Raw genomic sequence first — 25987 nt, forward strand, 5'->3', positions numbered from 1 at the left:
TGGAAAAGAGGTTGTCTATTTTTATATCTCAAAGTGATTATCTAAATTCACCTGTGTTAAAACCATCAGTTGTCTAGAGGGTTTCCTCCCTCTCCTCTGCTCATATACATAATAAACAACCTATATGCATTAGAAAGTTGAATGAATTTCTTTGCATTTGGTTTTAATTATGTCCTCTGATTGGCTCATCTATGTCTAACAATCAAGGATTTCCCTTTTGAAATAATTTTAAGAATTTGTTTGATAAAAAAGATATCTACCATAAGTTTGTTTGATTTTATTTAGAAAGGAATCATGCCTTTCTAATTTGAGCTGGCCTGAGAGAGACAAAAGCATATTTATTTTTTACTTATTGAGTCCAGAATTCACCAGGGTCATATTTTAAATAAACCAAATAACTTGGATGCACTTGTATTTAATTCCAGTGTAACCTTTCACTAGTCTGAACATTGACAATCTCTCAGTTACCTAATATTCTACTTTCTAGTTGTTCTTTGATCAGAGGTTGAGAGTCCTCCCAGGTTTTAGCTACTGAATAAGGAAATAACTTGTTAACCTGGTACAGGGAATATCTCCCAGGTTTTAGCTACTGAATAAGGAAATAACTTGTTAACCTGGTACAGGGAATATCTCCCAGGTTTTAGCTACTGAATAAGGAAATAACTTGTTAACCTGGTACAGGGAATATCTCAGCAAAGAGTTAGCTTCAGGAAACCAATTCTCAGTCACTTCGTCCATTCATAACAAAAAGTTTTCACAGAGAAAGACTTTTCAATCTCTTACTCTTTTTACTTAAATCTAAACCATGTTCAACCATCTTCTGATAAAAAGAAAACAGGAGATTGATATACTGCTCTTACTTTGGTCTAGTCAATGTCAGGTTTAATTTCAAGGGTTCATAAGTCACTTAAACAAAGACCAGGTAGGGGGTTGTTATTGTATAAGAAACCCAGACTCAGAGACTGAGGAATGAACATAAGCAGAGGCTGACTGGTCTCATACAACCAGGAATGCTGCCAGAAATTAAACTTTATGTCTCCCAGAGTTTACATGTCTTCCCATTTCTGTCTCTTTCTGCTTATTTGCTGTACTTTCCTATTCCTGTTAGTAGAACGGCTTCTTCTGCTTATGGGTCACCTTTAAATGACTCATTTCTAGCAGTCTTACCCCAAAGTATGTCATTTGGCTGCATGCATGATTGGTTGACTACAGTCTGGGTCCTTGAAGTCCTAGCTAGAAATAATCTGATTGATTTAGCTCAGCCTATGAATCCCTCATCTACTTGTGGGTTGTGTGTCTCTCCCACTGTAAAGAGCAATGTTCAGGGCTGTGGATTCATGTGATGCCAGGACAGCCAAATCCTGGAACTCGATGTGGGGCAGATACTGTGTACTGGGCCGTGACTGGCACGGTGCTGTGCCAAGTTAAAGGGAACAGTTGCCCATGTTCCCTGCTTAATAGAATGTGAGCCTCTTCTTTTTCTTCCTTTTTTTGGTTTTGTTTCTTTAATTGCTCTCCATTTAAAACCTTTTCAAGATAAGCTAGGTTTGCACAACATTTAAATAGTTTTGCAATCACTGCGTTTGTTCCCTTATCCGCTTAGACTGCTCTTTACGTTTATTCATTATTTCCTCCACTTTTGAATACTTGCGACCTACATGATGTTGACATAAAAATAATTAAGAAATAATTATAAAACCGTATTTTTAAATGTAATATTTCTAAAGGCTTAGCTTATCTCTCATCTGTGCTCTCATCCCCCAAACAACGGTAACGGTGGCACAAATGAAGAGAGTGCTGCATAGTGGCCAACAGCCCAGGCTCTGGAGCTGGATCACTCAGTTCTCATTCTGGCTCTACCTCATTCAAGCATTATGACCTTGGACCATATGTGTAATCCATGTAAGTTGCTTAATACATACAGTTTATTACATACATTAAGCAAGAAATGTGTTTAATAAATAACAACTACTACTATTACCAATTACTGCTATATTATTATATTACTACTACTATTACCACTAATCACTTATATTTGAAGCTTATTAGTTTCTTAGAGTTTTCAAATTAATTAAACATGTTTAATTACATTTTGGGGACTTCTCTACCAAGAAGAATATATACAGCTTTAACACGAGCCTCATCAAAAACTTTCTGTCGACTTTCCCATTATGTAATATTTGTCCATTGGAAAAATTGTATCTGTTGAATTGAGATTCACACAAAAAACTTTTGCTTTGTTTATCATAAGAATTGTCATCTTGGGAGCTGCATCACTGGATTTACCCTCTTAATATTTCCTTCTCATGTTCCATTCTAATCTTAATAGTTTAGAATAATCTAGATTATTAAGGGAGGGGATTAAATTATGTACCTTTTACAACATTTATTTTTATTCAACTTATATTGTTTTCAATTATCTTACATAAGAATAAAAAATAATTGAATATATAGCATTCCATTTGAATAAAAATTGTAGAACCTAGTTGTCTGTTTTGCAAGAACAGTATAGATGGCTCAGATATAAATAAATCATGCATATAAATTATAAGCACAGAACAATCTTATCCAGTGAGATAATTCACATTGTGGCAACCCTCGATTTGCCTCAAATCTTGGTTTTATGTAAATGTTTATATCACAAGTGCAAATCAAGAGGAAAGTCTTTTTTTAGACTAGTGTTAAACTTGAGGATACATGACAGCTCAATTGCTGGAAAAAAGTTCTCTAGTGCCTCCAATCTTATTTCCAAGAATGGCAGTCTTCACGAATTCTCACTAAACTCTTTCCAGGAAGAGCTCTTTGAGCATGGCAGCTAGTTTGGAGCCGTCATGACATTGAAATTCTTTAGCTAGTCAATCTTGGGGGGAGGATTATGAAACAGATGTATGGAAACCCTATATTAACATGTGACGAGAGCAACTCACGTGGTGATGATAGAGATTAGACTTTTCTTTCACCTTTATAAAAGCCTAATGTTATTTAACTGAAACAATTATATGTTGTTCCAAATAGGTAAAATAAGATTACATCAATTATAACTATTTGAAATCAAATAGATGTTTTCTTAATCCTAGCCATATTAACTTGTGTTTTTATTATTTTTTCTCTCAAGATTCTTCCTCTTTCGTTAATGAGACTTGTGTTCAGACAGGTAGTAACAAGTTTATAAAATGCTCTTCTGAGGTCACTGATTTAAGCATTTTTGGCCAAAACCTCTCAAAAACCAACTGTATTTTTTATGTTGTTGTTCCTATTTTCACAGTAAAAATAATATTTTTGTTGAAAGTGAGTGATTTTAGAAACCAATTATTTGTTTTGATGTCTCTAGTTCATTATAAATTTTATACTTTTGGCAGGAGTTGCTCTTTATAATAATTTAAAGATACATGATAGTTATGTAAATCTAGTATACTCTGTAAAAGTATGATTAAATGGAATGGAATGCAAATGCATTTACATAGCCCTCAACTTATTTGCAAAGGAAAGGACCACATTATATTTGTCTCTGCACTGCCACACCTGATAGCACATGTCAGACATGAATCTTTCTGGTGTTAAGTGCCAGAGCCTATGCTATTGGATAGGACTTGGCATTTAATTTGAAACTCAGATGACAAGAAACATAACTAAGAGAAGGGAGATAAGGGGTATTTATAGAAAAGGGGAATCAAGTTATTAACTTATTGATTTTTTCATTCAGCGTGTCTTTCCCAAACATCATGCTGTTTCATTGGGCATTGAGGGAGTGAAAAGGGCACGTAAGACAACAGAGGAGAGAACGCTCATCTGCATGATTAATAGAAAGAAGTGTACAGATGAGTTAGCATTTTGAGTGTACAGAATGAAGAGCATTTTGAGTAATGAGCTGAACTCCAAACTGGCAGCCTCAGACTCCCATGTTGTTCTTACACTATGAGTTTTTCTGAAATCTCATCTCAGGAGCTCGGCTAGAAAGGATGCCAGATGGTGAGGTGTCTTTCAAATCCCATCCATGGGTCAAAGTTGATGACCAGATGTAACAGATCTGGAAGAAGAACTTTAAGCCAGATGGGAAGGGCTTTTTAAACACACACACACAAACACATATTTACACTATGTATTTTAGGAAGACTAGAATCCAGTCGTTTCTTTAGTAACTCATGACTATTGTATCTATTTTCCAACTAGAATATTTAAAAGTTAAATCTATTAATAGTAAAAGATCTGTTAGTTTTAAGCTTATGTTAACATAATTATAGAAGTTCATTTGTTTAAAAATTTTGTAATATATTAGCTTGATTGTTAATTAAGTGGTAGTGACAGTAAGTCTTAATGAGTCATACCAGTGAACCTTGAATCAAACTCCTTACTTTATTATAAAAACATTCAGATGACTTTTATTCCAAATGACCATGCATTTTGAGGCAGTTAGTCCTTGACTTGCTTTCAATACCTTTTGTAGATGTGCCTTTTTTAGGTATTTCCTTGGTCTATAAATATTCCTCTCCCATTTATTGTACCAGTCATGCAAATTAAAACCCTCTGCGATATCCATTCTCCTGAAGCACGTGGTCTGGATATCTGAAGAGCCCTCTGGAAATAAAACAAAGATCCTAAATCAGTGAAAATACACATACTTTTAATTCATTGTTGGGATCATAAGAAAACTAGAAAACTTTCTAGGGACAAATAAAACAAAACAAAGAAATCCAGAAAAACAACAATAAAAATAGTGAGCCAATTGAATAAAAAACAAAAAAACAAAACAAATAAATATTCAAATAAGAGTTTACATCACTAGATTGGCAGTAAAGAAATTTCTATCAGATGTACTTAGGAAGAGGAAAAATGGCCAGAGATGCAAAAAGTAATAACAAACAAAGAAACAAGTAAATATATAAGTAAACTGAAATATGTGATTTCTATATAAGATAATAATAGTATTGAAATATGTATTGTTTTTATAAGGTAATGATAGCACATTCTAACTTGTAGATTTAACAAAAACCACAAATAAACTTCTGCATAACAATAGCATATAAATTAGGAAAGGACAGATCAGAATTAAAGAGTTCTAAGTATCTTGTATTATATATTAGGGGATTGAGATACTGAATAACTTTTGAAAATTAAGTTAAATATATATGTAACAGAATTTTAAAGTATTTCTATTCAAAGAGAAACAATTAAAAGGATAAAACAATCAATATGACAAAAAGTAAAAGGTAAGAAAAAAGGAAACAGAAAAAGTGACATTAAGAATGTAAAATAAAAGTGGTAGAAGTAAGCCCAAGTGTGTCAGTTACTGCAATAGAATTAATAGGCCAAGTTTGATATGATAATGAAGTAAAATCCATCTATGTGTATACTACTTGTGTAAGGATAATATGGCAGATGCAAAAGACACATTCAATGACAAAACTATGAAGTAATTAGTTAACTTCAGAATATAGAACATTCTAAGAATAACAGTCCATAAGTCAATGGTAGGAAAATGGTGGTGAAGGTGGCATGGAAGAGATCATTTCAAGAGCAAAATCTATTTATGTATGCCTTGAGAGATGCACAACTCAATTTAATAATTGTACTTTGTTTCAATTATGATTTAAATGAGCCAAGTGTAAAAGACACTGTAATACTTTCACCAATAAAGATAAATTTATGAAAATAATTCTTTTAAATAAAGTATAATTCTATACAAGCAATAAAATATAATCTAGTTAATTCCTTTAATATTAGAATAAAAATTATAATTTAGTTACTACAACATAAAAATAAACTATCCCAATATATTTCCTCTAGTACTGAGTTATTTTAATGTCATAAAATACAAATGGAAAGCCTCAATTTTATAAGGTAATATTCTATCATCGACACATTGTGCCCTGAAGGGCTCCCTCCTTACCCATAGATTAAGTCACCAATATTCATTTTACAATTTTCCTCCCCAGCCCTTGTTTAGGTTGTATTTCCAGGCTGGATTCCAAGATTCAGCTCATTCCTCCCATGTGTCACTAATCCTTGAATTTGCTCCCTGTATTTTCCTTTGGGTTTAACATTGAACATTTTGAGAAATCATTTAAGTCTCTTCATGAGACTCCAACTTTAATTTACTCATTGCTTTATGCTCTCATACAAAGATCAACACCACTTATAGCCACCATAAAGCTCAGGTCTAAGGTTCCCAGACCAGTAGAGGGCCCAGGTATTCACTTGTTCAATGAAAAATAATTTCATTCTTTTATTTATTTATTATTATTTTTTAAAAGACATATTTATTCAGCATCATGCTCAGACTATTACTTTTGGCAATCAACAGCATAAGTGTAAAAAAACCCAACATTAAAACCTTTTATTGGAATGCTTTACACTTTCCACAGAACAGAAATGAAAATAATCTGTTACACAGTTACTCACAAATACAGTACTCGACTTTTCTGCCCATTCACATGAGCATTGTCTAAAACACGTCTTCTTTGTAGCAGGTAGGCCCTGCTACCACTGTGCTTGGCTGAGTTCACAAATCTGTTGTAACCTGTAGCTTTCCTGCCACTTTTCTGGCTCTTCCCTCTTGCTAAGCTTTGTTTCCTGGCAGTAATTAAAACCTTCTGCTGCTACCATAGCTACTGCTACTGCTGGAACAGCCATAGCCACGTTGGTTTTGTGGTTTGGCAAAGAAATGGCCTCCACCACCGTAGGGGCCAAAGCTTCTGCCTCCAAAGTTTCCTCCTTTCACGGGTTCAAAATTGGAAAGGCTGATTGTTGTAATTGCCAAAATCATTGTAGCTTCTGCCACCTCCAAAATTGCTTCCATCATTACCAAATCCATTACAGCCATCCCCACTGCCACCATAGCCATCACCACAGCTGCCACCAAAGCCTCCTCAACCACTGAAGTTTGCTCCACAACCAAAGTGTCATTCCCACCAAAACCACTTGCCCAACCACCACCAACATTTTCAGAACCACTTTGGCTGGATGAAGCACTAGCCATCTCTTGCTTAGATAGGGCTTTCCTTACCTCACAGTTGTGGCCATTCACAGGATGGTATTTCTGAATGACAATCTTGTCTACAGAGTCATGGTCATCAAATGTTGCAAAAGCAAAGCCTCTCTTCTTGCTACTGCCTTGGTCAGTCATGATTTCAATCACTTCAACTTTCCCATATTGTTCAAAATAATTTTTTAGGTGATGTTCTTCAGCTGATACCACCAACAAAAATCTTTTTCACAGTTAAGTGGGCACCATGTCTTTCAGAATCTTCTCTTGAGCCAGCCCTCTCTGGCTCCATAACTCTTCCATCCACCTTGTGCGGCCTTGTATTCATGGTGGCATCCACCTCCTCTGCAGTGTCATTGTGACAATCCCAAAGCGTCTGGAGCGCACGGTCTGTGAGCATTCCCCATGGCTCACCATGGCTCCTCAGACTCTCACCAGGTGTTTCAAAGCTCAAACCTCCTATAAAGAGCTTCCACAGCTGTTCCTGCTCTTTGGGAGACTGACTTAGACGTGATGACTGTGGGAGGGGAGACTTTAATGATGCAGAAAAAAGAATTCCGTTCTTTTCAAATGAACACATTTTAAAATGTGTTCATAAAAAGATGTAATTCTAAACCTCTTCATTATTATAGGTCCTTCTGTGCAGATTCTTATAATGTTTACATATCATGTTCAGACAGTCAAATACATTGCATTTGCAATTAAACAAAGTTGATGTTGATGACCATAGAAGGGAAAAGATAGGTGAATACTGGGTGTGGAAGGTATTGTAGGCTATTTCCCATACTATCTGTGCCATGAACCAAGTCTCTATCTTTCTGGAACTTTTTTGTTTTATTTATACAGTGAACTTGTACTAGGGTTTTTTCTAAGATTGCTGCTCATTAAATTATATCTAGCTTTTTAAATCTTTGTTCATGATACATCCTATGTCTAAAAACTTTCCTTGAGTGGTCTGGACTATAGAAGTAACACCTATGCTTGGGTTTCAGTGGCAAGTTATGTTATGTGACTCTCTTAGATTTATAATTAAATTGTCATAATTTCTCTTGTTTCCCACCAAAGATGAATCTTCTTGTTCATTCTTATTTTCTCAATTTCCATCTTGGAGTCAACACCTAATGTGTGTTCATTAACTATTTATTGAAAGTATGAATGAATTATAAAGAATATTTTCACAGTTTGGATCTGTATCATATAATATATTTTTTTGTGATTTTTTAAAAATGCTGTGTTGACCCAGTTTTGAGATCCTGAGCAGAGGTCAACCAGTTTCTCTTCTTGAGCAGCTAATCAGTACACACCCAACTAACTTTCCTTATTGGGCACTCACACTCTAGGCCACTATGCATCAGCCCTAATCAGCTCCAGCTTCTGTTACCATGTCCCTGGATGCAAAAATCCAGTGTGGCCCTGCCTGGAAGCCTTCTCTAGTTTGGAGCTATAAGTAACAAAAAGTTCTACCTTTCATCTATCTGGTGTTATTAGGTTATTTCTTACCATCTAAAGGATCTTTAAATCTTATAAAATACATGACAAACTTTACCTAAAAGCTAGGTGTCTCAAATAAAAATAATTAATTTAGCATTTATATTCAGGGTTCCAAATAAAATATTCCTTAGAATTTGGGAACAAAAAAAATCTTTATAATCAAAAACCTTGATATAACTGCCCTAGAGTGGGCAAAGAACTTGAATAGCCTGCTATTTTTAACTAACCTTTAAACTCTTTAAAAGATGCAATTATGCTGTATTCCACACTTATATGCTTCATTTATATCTAGATGCATAATAGGAACTTAAAGACAATTACCGAGTGACTGAGTTCAGGAAGTATTATAGATCTTTTTTAGGTTGGTCTTTCTAAGAAAATGATACTATTTCATTATTTCTGTGAGGACAATTTAGTACAATCTAACTATATTAATTTAAGGTGATCTTAGACCAAACTACATAGATAAAATAACATAATAAAATAGATCAAATAATAGAATATAATTGCAATCAAATTCAGACATAAGTATTATGTTATTTTAAACTAAGCTGGATGCAACTAGTGTTCTTTTTTTCAGTTTCCAGCATCTGCTGAATTTGCTCTATAGGTTGTATTGTCCTTACATTTTGGCAGAAACATAAGAGAGAACATATTTTCCTTACTGCCCCTCACACTCTTTGATTGGAAGGTTCCACTACTTTATTTGGACATTTTCCATCATACTTCTTATAGTATCCATATGCTAGCTTTTTATGCCTATTAATGTTTTCTTTACTCTGGGCACCCTTCCAAACACACTACTTTGATATATGGAACTCCTTATTTAGTTCTATAGCCAATATCTAAAAACCTCAACTAAGAAAAGATTTCCACCAGAATTTTCAAAGGTGCTGTTAAGATCAATCAAGGCAGCCACTCAATGAGTGTGGAAAAGAGTCTTATAACAGCTCAGGAAACCATCCCATAAAGCCTCTACCAAGGAGAACATATCGAAAGACAGATACTACAAACCACCACAAGGGGAAACTAGCCAAACTCAGCAGCAACAGATGGAGAAGAAATGCAGTTATTGACTAACTTCCTTGTGAGGTTGTATTTATGTTTCTACTTACTGGGTGCAGATTATATTTTTCTGCCAACAGTAAATGCTATTGATTTAGTACATGTGAGCTCTACGCCACACTGTAGCCCCCCTGAAATGTAGGGATGGAAGAAACGCATAGAGTTCTTTTTCTAAGATGCAGAAGATAACCCATGGACTATTCAGAGACTTTTGCTCCAGAAAGGCTCATGGCTAAGGAATTTGTATATTGTCTTTTAAAAAATGTATAGACATGAAACAAAATACATTTTGGATGGAGATAGGCGATGCCGCTTCTTTTCCAGATGTCTGCCTAATTTCTGTGCCAGAAATCTCAAAGATTTATATAAAATTTTCCTTAAAAAAATGTTAACCAATGCTCTGTGAAGAAAAGGCAAGGCACACATAACGACTTCATCATCTCAGAGTGAGTTGTAATGAACGATACCGCATCATTACTCAGAAAATATGAGTCCAGAGAAACCAGAGATCGGGCCTCTCTGGCCACTGGCAAAGCCACGCTGGCGAATATGAGCAGAGGCTTTTGATCCAATTGTGAATTTGCCCCTTTGTGATGATGACATGCCATCTCCGGCGTTCAGGAAGTAAACATTTTAAAGTAACTGGCTATGTCACTTGAAAATCAAATCCCTGAACTGCTGGCTGGAAGCCAAGGAGTTACTCCCAGATGCATAAGAAAAGTGGTTGCAGCGTATAATTAGGTTAATGCTGGACTAGACCCTGCTTTTGATGAGTTGGCAACTCCCATGACGGCTTTGCTTTAAGTGGGCTGGTGCCTGGGAGGAAAATATACCTCTGGGACTTAACAGGAGACAAGCACTGGAAAGCAATTGAAGGGCTAGGATTTCACAAATGGTTCAAATAATGGAATCATAAACAGAAAGGTCGTCTGTATGGGTTCCTGACACTACACGGGTTTTAATTTGAAAGATAAAATCCGGTCTACTTTTTCATTTAGATCTCCAAAAAAGGAGGCTCCACAATCTTCTTCAGTGAAGGTTTTAAGGTGTAATATGTCAAAAAGTTCTTCCATAAGACACCTCGAAGTCCCTGTTATAGTTAAGCCCTAGTAAATTTCTCTCATAATATTCTTCCACATATGTGTGTGTGATTCCCTCCTACTAACTCTTACAACTTTTTCATTAGAGTCACTTTCTACACTCTGAAGATTTTAATTTCACAGTGATTCAGAATTGATCAGAATTCCAGAAATTCTCAGTTCTGATAAACATGGAAATCACTGCACTCTGGTTCTTGGATTTCCTGTTAAAGTTATGGTCACTTGCAATAAGTAATGTATTCTGATCTATTCGACACTTTCTTTTTTAACCCTCACTCAAGGATATGTTTTATTGATTTTTAGAGAGAGAGAAGGAGGGAGAAAGAGAGAAACATAGACTGAGAGAGAAACATCAATTGGTTGCACCCTGAACGGGAATTGAACCCACAACCTAGATATGTGCCCTGACTGGGAATCGGAACCACAACCTTTTGGTTTACAGGAGGACCCTTCAACCAACTGAGCCACCCAGCCAGGGCCTATTTGACACTTTTGTTAATTGGAAGATGCATGAGGGACACTAAATAAACCTGCTACCCAATGTTAAATGGTTATGTTACATAAAATCAAATTTGGCTGAAAGTGAGAATTAAAAAATCAACATATAGAATGAGTTTTTGGTATATAAGAAAATATGCTGATTTTCATGTAAAAAACCCCACAAACTATTATTCAATTTAGTATTCAACATATAGGATCATATCTTCTAAAGGTTAACATTATACCTCAGAAACATACGTTTTTCAAAAAATTTAACTGCTATAATGTGCCTGAGTCATATGCTAACACTAGAATATTAAATAAGCAGTCACTTTCAAACAGCACATTTAATAATATTGTTAAGATATTTTGTGTACTCTGGAATATAATTCTGGAAATGTTTTTTTAGTAGCACGTTTTCCGGTCTGCCGGCAACAGAAATCAGCAGCGAGCCCCTGATAGGCACAGTTCCTTGGGGTTATCAGTCTTCTACATGGTGATAGGTTGATTACACTGCTGCTAAGCATCTTTGAAAGGGCAGTATTTTGTTCTTACTGGAATATGTACTTCAGATTTGTCATGCTTGCCTGTAGTGCTTTTCCCAAAACTACATCCATGAACTTACAGAACACCTAATACGCTGTCACAGCGTTCCACACAGCATTGCTTCTGATCAAGGAATTCACTTCACAGGACCCACGCTTGGGGAATCTGTTGCTCTTACCATGTCCCCATCATCTTGAAGCATCCGACTTGATACGATGGTTAAATAGCTATTTGAAACCCCAGTTACAATGCGAGATAAGTAAAATATCTCTTAGGGCTCTGTTACTTCTCCAGGAGGCTGTATATGCTCTATGTCAGCTACCAATATATGTTGCTGTTTTTCCAATAGCCAGAATCTCAGGTCCAGGAAAGAAAAAGGTGGTAATGGGAGCGACACCGGTCACTATTGCACCTGGTGATCCACTAGCAAAATGTTTTCTTCCTGTTTCTAGAACCTTATGCTCTGCTGCCGGTCTAGAGGTCTTAGTGCCAAAAGAAGGACTGCTTCCACCAGGAAGCCCACCAATGATTCCAGTAGAATGGAAGCTAAGACTGCCTCCCAGCAGCATGGAGCTCCTCCTGCCTTTGACCTGCAGGCATAAAAGGGAATCAGTGTACTTACTGAGGTTATTGATCCTGATAACCAAGGGGGAACTGGACGGCTACTCTGCAGTGGAAACAAAGAGGAGCATGTCTGAAAGATAGGAGATCCCTTAGATGTTTCTCATTATTACCATGCCATGCCATTAAAGTCAATGAGCAACTACAACTATCCAATTTAGGAAGGACTACCAATGTCCCAAACCCTTCAGGAAGGAAGGTTTGGGTCACTTCACCAGACAACCAACCACAACCAGCTTAGCTATTTGCTGAGGGTCATGAAAGAAAATAATTTAAATACCAGCTGCAATGATGTGACTAGATGCAGAAACAAAGATTATCATTGTTATGAGTATTTATCCCTTATTGCATTGTGAATATATTTGTGTATGTATGTGGAAAACCCTGGCCAACATAAAAATATAGGTAAGAAAAATTATGATGAGATAGAATGTGTACAAAAACAAAAAATAAAAAAAGCAGAAAGAAGGTAAAGTTAATAATTTTTAAAACCCTCTCAATGAGTGTAGTCCATAGAGCATTCACAAAAGTGAGCTGCAGCTTCATACTATGACTTTGACAAATATCATTACCTTTATTTGCAGGTTGTTATGCTGAGCAATAACCTTATGCAAAATTATTTAATAAAAAATAGCTTGTTTTTATGATTATGATCACATTAGTAGTTTTAGAGAATCAAACAGAACACAGAATTTACTAAAATGTCACTTTTTATATAATGTTTTCAAAAAACATTTTTAAATTTTCAAACTTTTAAGAGATTCTAGTTAGTTTTACCCAGAACCAAAGATTGCCTATCTTGCTTTGTGTAAACTGTTCTCAACTAACTGACTTTATTTTGAAATACTGAACTTTCAGTTACACATTTTTAGGCAAAATATGTTTGCTTTTACTAGTCAAGATGAAAAGTAATGTTCTACAAAAGAAAGGAAATTTCATAGGAAATACTGAATTAATTGCTGAGTATGAGCCATATTTTCATGGGCACTCGGAAAATATCAAAAGGAAAATACAGTGTGTATCTCAGTTTTTGAACGTCTCTGTTGACAGACATTTTGGTTTACAAACGCCTTAAACCTGGAAGAAAACATGCCTCGGAAGTCGAACATGCCACGCAGCTTCCTCTGAGGGCAAGATCCCGAGGCCCAGCTGTCGGCTGCTGATCCCTCGGTTTTCCAACGTTTCAGAACTCGAAAGGTACATTCAAAAACCAAGGTACCACTGTATGTAACTAACTTAAAACATTCTAAGAGTAATTGAAATTATGATAAAGTGTATGTAGAATAATGATCCAGCTAAATAAACTAGAAATCAATTATAACTCATATCTGTAGATTTTACATTATATAATAAATAGCAATCATTGACAATTACTTGTCCTACTACAGTGGAAAATCTTTTGAGTGATTTTTAAAAATACATATATTTTTATTGACTTCAAAGAGAAGAAGGGAGAAGGAGAGAGAGAGAAACATCAATGATGAGAGTCATTGATCGGCTTCCTCCTGCACGCCCCCTGTTGGGGATCGAGCCTGCAGCTCTGGCCTGTGCCCTGACCTGGAATTGAACCAAGATCTCCTGGATCATAGGTCGATGCTCAACTGCTGAGCCAAGTTGGCAGGGCCCTTTGAGTGATTTTTAAAAACTATTTGATAAATAGAAAATCAGCAATGTTGTAACTTACCTTTGAATATTATTCATAGTCTGTTATATAACAGTTACTTTTAAGAGCTGCAAGCATTCCATAAAAACAGTACTGAATACACAAAATATGTGTCATAAATTCCTAACCTTGATGTCTTTAAAGAAAAAGCTACTGCTGGGATACCAGAAACACTGCTTTGGTATTTTGCCATAATTACAAGTTTTATCTTTGGTTTATCTTAAACACACTTGACGACTTGGGTTTTTCTCTAAAGAGAAAATCTGCTTCTTATTATAAAGTTGTAAATGTATTTTTGAAGATTTAAAAGTGAAACCAGAATATAAGCTAAATATGACAATGTATTTAAAAGTTGATAAAGCTTAAGTGGGCTATTTTAATTGCAATTTGGAAAGATGGTTTGGAATGCTTGACAAAACAAGAGAGAAATTACATATCCCTGACATACGCATATTTGAAGGGTAACTTTTTTGTCACTTTAAAATTTACTTATTAAAAAGCTGAGAGAAATTTCAGATAAAAATTAAATATAAAACAAAATGATAGGGATGCACTATAATATCAGTAGAAATTATCCTGATATCCAGAGGAACTGTAACAAAAATTTTTAGAGCAATACTAAAACAGTAACTTAAGAAGAAGAGATAAATTTTGAGTATAAGTAATAAATAGGCTGTTTGATTATATATCAAGTTGTTCAACATAAGTCAATCATATGAACACATTTAAAAATACTGATGATAAAAATAATATAAAACCTGTAAAACACTACTATAATGAAGAAATAGAATATTTAAGAAATCCTGATGTGCCCTGTAATAATTTGGCTTCTATGGGGAGAAACTTGATAGATGCATCCCCAGTTTGACAACAATCCTAAAAGCTTACATGATATTAATTGATATTAATTATGAGGCTAAAATAGTTCCAACAGGTACATTTTCTAGAATCTATATAGAAAATTCTATCTCAAAATTATTGTGAAATTAAGAAACAATCAAAATGTATACAACCAAAAGTGTAAGGAAAAAAACATTAGAAGTGTGTCAGACCACTAACAAAATGACCTAGACTTTCTTGGGTAAGGTGGTTTTAGATAACAAATTTGCTTTAGATTACATATTGGCTGAACAAGGAGGAGTCTGCCATAGGAGATAACTCTTGCTATATACATGGATCAAAACGTCTGGTATTGTAGCAAATATAAGATATTAACAAACAAGCCACTTGGCTAAAATAGGTGAATGCTCCTTCAGCTACATTCTTCGATTTATTTCATCCCAACTGTTTTGGTTGATGGGGGCCCTGGCCAGGGAGTATACTTGGGTCTCTTGGTATTGTGCTCCTAGTAAGTCATCACTGTTGTCTCCCTGGTATACTGTGTTCCCCTAAAGGCCTTAAATACTTATTTATAGCCACCAGCAGCACATAAGACAATCTCACTAAGCTTGGAGGGGGAAAAAAAAAAAGATGAGCAGCAAAAATAATCTTTCCAAGGATCTGACATCATAAGCCATGAGTTGCCCAATGAGACAAGAGCAACTTAACTCTGAGTGGTGCTAATACTAAATTTTTGGTCAATCTCTCATGTATGGGAAGATAAACAAAATAGGGGAATTGTTTAATTATTTAAACAAAGAAGCCATTAAACTAATGTTGCTCTAATGTCATGGTGGCCTAAATAAGCAGACCCAAATCTAAGCCTGTAAATGCCTCAAGGCCATGAATCAAAACGCTAGAGCAATCACAAACAGCCAACTAGGCTTTAAGCTATAGCCATTAAAATAATTTATTTTCTTTGATTCTACACTTTTTCTGTATATGTCTTTCCCCTGATTCCTGTTGGGGGAGCACTCCTAACCACTTCTAGTTTGGTGCTGCCCAATTCCAATTGATTTTTTGCTCAAATAACCTCAAATAACTATATTTTTGATTTTATGGATCCTGTGAATGGGTTCAGGATTCCCTGGGAGTCCACAGAAAACACTGAAAAACATGCTCGAGTGGAACAACACATTAAATTTACTGAATAGTGACAGGTAAAGGAGAGGATCACAGAAACTGTTCATTTCTCTCTAAACACTCAGATTATTAAGTTACAAAGGGTGTTATTCTCAATGTTAAATTGTCCTTCCCAATTTTTGGCATGAGAGGAAAGGAAAATAATAAAATCAGGCTTGTATTTATTTTCCTTCAAAGTAAATTTAAGAAGTCCCAATTTCTTTACAAGTAGTTGTGTGAGGAATGTGTTGAAATTTTATTTCCTAGCTCTTTAGAAATCTATTCTTTAGGTTTCTGACCCATAGTTTGAAAATGTTAATGTTCTTAGGTTTTCAAAGTTGTTAAAAAACATTGTTTGTCATTAAAAGTCATTGTGGTACAACCACTGTGGGAAGCAGTATGGAGTTACCTCAAAAAATTAAAAAATGGAGCTGCCTTATGACCCAGCGATTCCAGTTCTGGGAATTTATCCGAAGAGACCAGAAACACTAATTCAAAAGTATATCTGTACCCCTGTGTTCATTGCAGTGTTATTTACAAGTCCCCATCAGTAGATGAGTGGATAAAAAGCTGTGGTACATTTATGCAGTAGACTACTGCTCTGCCATAAACAGGAAGAAAATTTACCCTTTGCAACAGCAAGGATGGGCCTGGAGAACATCATGCTAAGTGAAATAAGCCAGTCAGAGAAAGACAAGCACCATATGAGTTCACTCGCATGTGGAATTTAGTGAACAAACTGAACTACCAAGCAAAATAGAGACAGACTCACAGATAGAGAGCAGGCAGACAGCTGGGGTGGGGGAGGGATTGAGCAAAAAGAAAAAGAGAGAGAAAAAACTCATTATGGCAGGAGCTAGGTTTTTCATTAGCTAGTTTAAGCTGTCACCTATTTTCTATTTATAATAAACTGTCCATAATTTCTTTGAAGAAATTTAGGACTACTTCTTTTTTCTCTGTAAAAACAATGGGAAAATATTGGGTGGCTGGACATGCTCTTTTAGTGGGTGTGTACTTAGAATAATTTTCTCCACTATTGCCGACAAACTGCTCTCTGACCTCAGCTCTGTTAGTCAGAGTCTTGTTAGAATATTTAGTTTATAAATATTACCTAAATCCTGAGGGAAATAAGTGAATTAAAGAATAAAACACCCACATTTATTTTGTTCCAATATTTGCACTCATGTTACTAGAGTGTCCAGCCCTATACTTCACACTTGCTTTTATCTTCACCCTCTAATAATGTGTGCTTGAATTATTTATTTATCTGACCTAATACCAGAAGTCTGTGCTCACTTGAATGCCTCATAAACTAGAAAATTAGGAGTGGCCTAGCATCCTTTGTGAATCATTAAAAAAGCTGGTGCTCTCATTCAAAGCAGATGGGAAAAGAGCAACACTTAATTAGGAAAGGTGCATGGATACAGCACAGGATGGATGAATATGTCACCCAAAATAAAGAAAATTAATTACTCTTTTGATGTGATAATAAACTCTTTCTCTATTTACTGTCATTGATTCATTAACTACTTATTTATTAACAGCTCTCGATTCTGGGTCAGGCACTGGGCTGGGCACTGAGATTAAATTTGTGAGAAGACATACAATTGGGTTTTGCTAAGTTAACCTGAAGGAGGGAGTTCCAAGGTGGTAGCAACCTAAATACCCCCTAAATTAATGTGTGTGTTTTTAATTAGTTTTTTAAAAGACTTGGTTTTTGTGGAGCAGTTTTAGGTTCACAGTAACTTTGAGAGAAAGAGAGATTTCCCATATATTCCGGGCCCCAAAACACGCATAGTCTCCCTAATTGTTGCATCTTCCACCACAGTGGTACATTTGTTGTAACTGATGAACCAACAGTGACATGTCATTATCACCTAAAATTCATGCTTTATTTTAGGGTTCATTCTTGGTGTTGTACATTCTATGGGTTTGGACATGTATCCATCACTGTAATATCACGTAGAGTAGTTTTAAAACAAACAACAACAGCAACAGGGACAGCTTCTAAAAACTGTAAATTAGAGTGAAGTGGAACCTGATGCTAAAGCAAGTTTCCCCTGCTGTTCTCTCTCAGAATCCTGTTTGTTTCCTTCATCTTATTGACTAAACATAGAATTATCTTAATTGTTTTCTTTTTACAGGTTGTCTCTCTCACTGGAATGCATATTAGAAGAGGATTTTACCTTTTTCTGTTTTATTCACAACTGTATCCTGGGCCCAGCACAGCACCCAGCACAAAGCAGACACTTGTTAAGCAAGGTGTTGAGCTTAACGCTCTAAAATAAAACAATTAATATTTACCACTAGAGGGCATTTTCCTTCCATCATAAAATCCTAGTCCTGTCTTTTTAACTTCAACTTGGAAGATAAAACATTTCAGATCAATCAATCATCTCAAATTATTAAGAGCACAGATGCTCTATGGCACATATTTCTCTAAAACACTTTTAAGCACCCACATGTTACAGTGAAGCCAGCTAGAATGTAAAACACTGCCCTGATAAACTGCTCAGGCTTTCCAGTTTAGATCCACCTATCAATACACACACATACAAATAAGTTTCAACGATATGAAATAGATACAATGGCCCAAATCATGCATTTTATAGTATTTTAGTTACCTAAGAATGTATTATGTGTTGCATATGATTTAATGAGCGATAAATAACTTTCGATTAAGGTAAAAAAGAAAGTGTTTTTCTATAGAGAGGGCAAAACAAAGCCAGTGGTCACAATGAGGCTCTCCCCCTGGACTTGGCCTCGGGGATGGAGTTAGCCTGGAGATGTGCGTTAGGGAGCTCCACTGGCATCAACACCTGGGGGAAGGACGGGGCAAAGGCTGAATTGAAGCCCAGAAGGTTGACGGAAGTCAGTCCTACAAGTTGCTCTGGAGCTAAGAAGATCCCTTAAAGTTTAGAGTAGTTCAAAGTTAGGCCCGAATGGCTGGCCTTTATATTTCTCTATCCACCAGCCATTGGATGTGGACCGTGGGACCTGGAGCAGTTGGGAGAGTCAGTAGGTGTAGCTGAGGGACCTCTAGAGAGGTTGGGAACTGAAGTGCGGAGCAACAGGTCCTTCTCTGAAGGGAGACCTGGGAAGTGCTTCCTTGTCTATCCCAGATTAGTTTTATGGTAAATGTAAGTGAAACACTAATTAAGTGGGGACTCTGGAATTGGTAAGTATAGTTAGGAACAAAGTACATTTTGTAGAGCAAGTGAAATCTTTTCATTGTAATGATTTTTTAAAAAATGAACATATGGATGTTTAAAATATACTGTTGATATTCAGGTCAGGAGCTGAGAGACAAGTGTAGTTACCTTGCACAGGTGAGTAATGTTTATGTGGAACAAAGAAGTTATTGAAGTAGTTTAACATTAATAAAGCTATTGTGCTTTGTTATATTTTGATACATACTTGCTCTGATTTCTAAATGTTGATATTAATGTTCTTGAGTAGAGAATCTAATGTTTTAAGTATCAAAAAGTTTGAGATTCTTAAATAGCTAATCTGCCTGAAGGCATTTTCAAGAAAATACATATAATTAGGCGTGAAAACACAAAACAAAAGCAAACCCTCTCTTAACTGTAAAAGGAGAACTTGCCTTGTTCACGTTCTCTATCAAAAGACATGCCTTCGTCTTACTTCCCTCACCCCTTCTTCCCACTTTACCTTCTAAAGTGCACTTTTAACTTATTTTATGTAACTTAAAGTGGAATAAAACCCCTAGGAGGAAGTATTTTCAACAATTCTGTGATTCAGCTACAAAGAACTGAAACTCTTTCTTCAGTTAACTGTGTCTTAAAAAGTTCAAGGAAAGCCTTCTAAGTGCTCTCACGCCGCCCACCAGCAGGTGGCGCCCTTGCTCCTCAGAAGCCAACCTGCGGGCAAGCGCGGGGCCGCCTCGCCCGGGAAAGCAGAGTAATCACAGAAGAGGCGCCTACGGCATGTTTATCTGCACCCACCGAGATTCTTTATATGCAGGTGCAACTAATCCTTTCAAGATGCAATGAAGCCCAATAAATCTTCCTTTTGCAATATCTCCGCTGGTGTTTGAGGCTGAGTTTGCGTTTTGTCCGGAGCGCGCGGAGCAGCCCTGCACGAAGCTGTGTGAGCAGCAAGGGGGCTGCTCCACTGCCCCCGCCAGGCTGCCGGGACGCAATTTCCTCTTTCCTGTTCTCAGAATTAGCTGATGAGAGCAGGTTCCCAGGTGAGAGTACGTTCTCCAGATTTATTTATTTTTTTCTCCCCTTGAAACTGGTGACCAAAGACCCTTGCCTTCACTAGCTGTCACCATCAACTTTATGTTCCGGCAGATTCCCAGGGACACAGTATATTGTCCTTCTAGATCTCTCTTTTTAATGTCATTATTTTCATTTCTTTATCTTTATTGTTGACAGATGTCCCCCTTTTTTTGTTCTTCTATACCTCTATCGCTCCTTATTAGTAGAACAAAGTGTTTATTGACTATTTATTTTCCTTTTAGGGATTGGACAAAAACTGAAGCTATAAATTGGAAATTTTCAGAATTATTATAAACATTGGGATCACTATCAGGCAAGTATATAATATTAAACTATATACATCCAAGTATATACAGTTATTATTTGTTTATATAATACAAGACGACTTGCCCTTTGAGCTGGATATCGAGTAACCATCATTTCAAGCTTTTTTTTTTTTTTTTTTTTGGTCATTTCTTAGGAAATCTCAAATTCTCAGATGCAATTAAGTTAGAAATACTTCTATTTAGCTGTGTAATTCTTTGAGAAATAAGTATACATAATAAACAAACAGAACTTCTCTAAGTTATTCTTAGCTCAAGAAAATGACAATATCAACGGATAAGCTGTGGGTCTTACTTAGCCCTTCAGTCGCAGCTTAGAAAATGAGCTGCTAAAGAGAGTGAATGAAAGCAAATGCAGAAGAGGCCTGTCATTCACGACAGTGATTCGGGGTCCATAGCTTCCTCTAAATTCTTCAGCTTTTCTACTGCCATTGCCTTGATGCTAAAACTTGCCCCCAGTGACTGGACCAAGAGTTAGGTATGGAAATAACATGCTGGGCCGACCCGGAGTCACACCCCTCTTAGGACTGTATGCTCGTTGTTAAAGGGCCAACTAAACCAATACATTCTCTCCAAAGCAACCAGAGGGATCTTTCAAAATCCTCAACCACATTGAGTTCATTTCCTGCCTATTTTAAGATTTTCCAACATTTTGAACTTGCACTTACTCTATGCAAACCCTTGTGGAATCCTCATGGATCCCTCTCTAATCTGATCTCCTACCCTTTTTCAAGATGCACTGGCCTGATTTGGGTTCCTGGAATGTAGCGTGCTTGTTACAGCCTTAGGACCTTTGCCATAGCTGTTTCTTCTGTCTTGAATGTCCTTACTGCTCATGAGTGTGTGTGTGTGTGTGTGTGTGTTTAGCTAGCTCTTTATTTACATTCAAATCCCAGAATCAATGGCATCCATTGACTTTCTATCATGCTGTTCTCTTTTTAATTTATTTACAATGGGTCACCATTGTGTTAGTTTCCTAGGGCTACTGTAACAAGTTGCCCCAAACTAGGTGTTCTGTTCTTGAGATCAGAAGTCCCAAACCAAGATGCTGGAGGGGCTCTATGAGGGCTCTAGGGGGAGAAGCCTTCTTTCCTCTTCTGGCTCCTGGTGGCTCCTGGTTGTTCCTTGCCTTGTGGAAGCATAACTCCAAACTCAGCCTCATCTGTCTTCACTCGCCTTTCTTTGTGTCTTTCTGTAGCCTCTCTTCTTACAAGGATACTGGTCGCTTGATTTAAGGCCCACCCCAATCCAGTATAATCTCTGCCAAAACCCTATTTCCAAAAAAGGTCACAGTTAGAGGTTCCAGGTAGACATGGATCTTTGAGGGACGTTGTTAAATCCACTCTCTTCACTGTTCGAATGCATTTCATGATTCATGTATTGATTTCTTTATTACCTTTTTCATCCCACCTACCACGAGAATGTCCGATCCCCGAGATAAGAAACATTGTCTATATGTTTATGAGCTATACTGACACATAGTAGAATTTCAGTAAATCCTTCTTATTTTTAATAAATGAATGAAGCGATGCTTCCAATCATCATAGCTGCAGCCCTCAAACAGTTGAGGCATATGACCAATCCAGGGCACATGGCTAAACTAATGTGGCAGATCAAGTTTCTGAGCATAAAACCAGTTATTGGACCTTGTTGAATACGAGAAGGTAATTCTACTTTATGTGGCTTTTGTTTGGCTAGTCTTAGGCTATCCCTAACTCAACGCAACTCCTCTGTATTCAAACCTCCCTCACCCCCAGTAACGGTCAGTGGTAAAGAGGAAAGCTTGCAGTGGATAAAGATAAATCACAACTACTAAGTTCCTGCTACCAATACCACAAAGGACTTCATCCTTGATGCAGATTAATATCACAGGAGGAAATTTTAAAAATCCTGATTCCTAGGTAGGGCCCAGGACCAAATGCATCACAGTATTGACCCCTCATTTATTGAGGTCTCAATGCTTTTAAAAGAGCAGCAACGGTTGGTAATCACTGCTGTATTGGATCCGTTTTCTCTGGTTTAAGTTCTGATTCTAATGCCTCTCTCGTGAGACTGGCTCTCCTAAGCCGTCCTGTGATCCACAAAGTGTCCCTATTTGTAGTTTGGCCTCTCTTTCGGGTGTCTGGCTCTTTGAGCTTAGCAAATCTGTCTGAGGGGAGCACACTCAAACCACAGCTGGCCCTTTAACTGCTTAAAGTTTTCAGTGATTCTGGTAGAAAGGCAACATTAGTCTTAAAAAGAAGAGTTTCTACTCTTTTATTCTGGGCCTTTTTTTCTCCTATTTTCCTCTCGCATTGCCAGCTGCCTAGAGCATTGTCTTTTGTGTCCAATGCTGGAAGTCTCTCTTGAGACAAACACTAATAATACAGCTTGTCTTGGTGGAGAGGGGTGTGGTGTGTGGGATGGCAGGGGGCAGGACATGTGCGTGGGCCACAGATAGGCTCTTCTGTTTGTGGTGCCCCAACTAGTCCTACTATGATTGTTCCAGGTTCCTCCCCCTCCAGGCATCCTCCATCGGATTTCTGTGGCTGTGCTTCTATCAAATTTAAAAAATCATATTCTTCAACCAAAAGTTGGTTGAGCTGACATTCTTCCACTTGATCGAAGTTTGTCCCCTTCCTGTCTCTCAGGAATAACTCAGTGCTGATCCTCTGAAACTTTCCTTCCCATTTCTGAGTACGGCTCTACATTTATGCAATTTTGTACTTTACTTACAGTTCTAGGGTATAACGTGAAGGAGAAAGAATATCGTGTGTACTCAGTTTGCCTTTTTGTCCAATGTAATGTTATAGTATCAAGTCATATATACTTGATACTAATATATATATATATATATTGTATTACACACAAATTCCTCATTCTCAAGAGGAATTGAACGTGTTCAGAGGATTTAACGTGTTTCTAGTAGTACTTTAACTACAAATTAATCAATGAAACATCTATTGAGAATTCACTACTATGTGACTAAAACTAAGCTGGAAGCTGCGGATATAAAGATAAATGGGACATGCTTTATTTTCTCTCAAAAAGCTCACCATTTGGCTAAGATGCCAATCAGATAAAAATACAGACAATATATCTGATATATAATGCAATGAGTGCTAGAGTAGAAACACATTCAGTACATTTTTCTGGAGATTAAAAATCATGAATACGGCCTATGCCTTTGAAGACTCAAGATTTGATATTTGTCAGTGCTTTTTTGGTTAGTGGTCACTGTCGATTTCCTCTGTGTTCTTTGTCCGAGTTCGGGGACTCTCTTAACTGGAAGGACAGTGGTGCTTTGCTGAAGACTTCATGGTTCGAGTCCCTTGGCTTCCTGTGGTCATGTAATCTGAGCACACAAGGCCTTTCAGTTGGTTTTCCATTCTTTATACAATCTGTCATGGACTCTGCCTCTTTCTCTTGTGAGCTGTGTGAAATCTTTGTTTCAAATATATGACTTTGTCTTAGCTCAGTGTCTGACTGACCTGCCTGTTGCCATCGCCTTGCTGGAGACTAATCTATGTAACAGGTGCATTTCCTCAACAACTTAATTACATCGTTCCTGCCTGGGGTTACTATATTTGATTTTAGAAACCATCCTGTAACTGCTCTCCTCCAAATACACTTGGCCCAAAATAGCTTGAGTAAAGAATCCTAATTAGGTTGAGTTAAAATAGGTTTTCTTTACCCAGATCTTATTGGAGAATTCTGTTTGCATTTTCTCATGCATGGCATAGATGGCTCATGCTTCTATCTTTTTTTGAGAAAAAAACCTATTATTTTAAAAGATTTTTATAATTTAATTATATGAAGGTGCTAAGTTGACGTTTCCTTTTCTATCTATTAGATAACTTGGGGTATTTTGTAGCTGGTAACTATCAGAAAAATGGAAATTATTTCCATATAACATTACTGTAGATTGTTGTGTTTTTATGACATTTTACATAACCTTTCTAAAACTCATATTTGATAGTCCACAATACTACTAAGAAAATTTTATGCCTGTTTTGCATAAATATTTCAATATCCCTGTGTTTTCCTGTTTTATTTTTGAATTTAATGTGCTAAAAATGTGATCATGGTAATAAAAATTATCAAATTAATTAGAAAGTACTGACAAAATTGAGAGATGGTTGATATTATTGTTAAATGAAATATTAACTTAGATAATTTAATTCCAAGTTCAGCTCGTTCAAATACTTCAATAGTAAATATTTTTATTACGTAGCTAACTATAGATGTGTAGCTGGCTAACTTTCGGAGTTAACAGTGCATAAGAAGCCCAATGCTTTTTAAATGAAAGCAAGCTTCACTTTAGAGAGAAATTCACCATATTTAAAACATAATTTTGTTGAATCCTAATGGGAAATTCTTTTTTTTTTTTTGCAGTTAGATTTTACTGTTTTTAAAGTTACACCTCAGTTTTAAAATATTAGGTGCCATAATAAATATAATTAAGATTAATAGTGTTCTCATTTCAAAAATAGAGGAATTAAAGTTCTTTTACAAATATACCACTCATTTGAAACCATGGTCATTTGAAGAATTCATACAATATCAGCTTTCTCAGTTAACAAAGAATTTGGGAAATCCATCCAAATAAGAAAATATAATATTGAACTCCACTGGGATTTCAGAGTTAAGACACAGAGGTGGAAAAGAGCTGTTGGAAAGAAAATGTTCCTGAATAAGTAGATTGTCCACTTTCTCCATGTCAATCTATTTTGTTTATAAAATCTATTGGATTTTATATTACTTCCTTTCTCCTATCCAACAAGATTTTATTCTCTGGCTTATGAGAAAATTTAGAAAGAAAAGCATATTTTCTCATGGTGTGGTTTCTAACAAGTAAGGTCTTGGAGGCTAAAGAAATACTTTTTGGGCGCAGGTTTAATTATTCAGTATTCGCAAGTATACTATTCACTTGTTTATTTTGGTTCTCCAGCAGGGAAGGATTATAATTTTGTGATTTATGGTGCCTACTTAACTTTTAATAAAAGTAGGTAGAATTTAGTCAATGAACTAAGTTTGTGCATGGGATCTACACATGTCAAACACTTTGTCTCTATTCATGTAATTACAGCCACAAATAGCATTGGCTAAGTTCTACCAAATGACACTATCATAGATTTACAATGTGTCAATTTTCCCCCCTGTAGGTTTTTAATTTGAAGAAGGACAGATGTTGAGATTCAAACCGAGTGGGGCCAGTTCTCCATTTAAATGGTTTCCACTTGATTCTATGTTATGGGACAAAATTTGCAAATGAAAGCTCTTATAGGGTTGGACAACAGACATCAATTTACGTGCAAAGGTTGTGAGGGTCAGTTATCTGAGAATTTATATTATGATAACATCAGGGGGAGTTTGTCTCAGATTAAAGGACTTCTGGGTGAGATTCTGGTTTAAAACAGACACACGTATGCTAACACATTAGAGGTACTCAATACTTGTTGAATTAATGAACTAAGATATATATTATAATC

The 25987-nt window shown here is 36.3% G+C and overlaps 1 pseudogene across 1 annotated transcript; it reads right to left on the reverse strand.

Annotated features, from left to right (window-relative positions):
* Window positions 1–6551: 6551 nt before the first annotated feature.
* On the reverse strand, window positions 6552–10146 carry LOC308561612 (heterogeneous nuclear ribonucleoprotein A1 pseudogene; annotated as a pseudogene). Its single transcript has 2 exons — window positions 10006–10146; window positions 6552–7499 (listed from the first exon to the last, which is right to left on the reverse strand). The product of its transcript is annotated as a heterogeneous nuclear ribonucleoprotein A1 pseudogene (transcript).
* Window positions 10147–25987: the final 15841 nt, after the last annotated feature.

This window comes from Miniopterus schreibersii, assembly GCF_964146895.1.
Source record: "Miniopterus schreibersii genome assembly, chromosome: 9".
In the NCBI taxonomy this organism is placed as follows: Eukaryota; Metazoa; Chordata; class Mammalia; order Chiroptera; family Miniopteridae; genus Miniopterus; species Miniopterus schreibersii.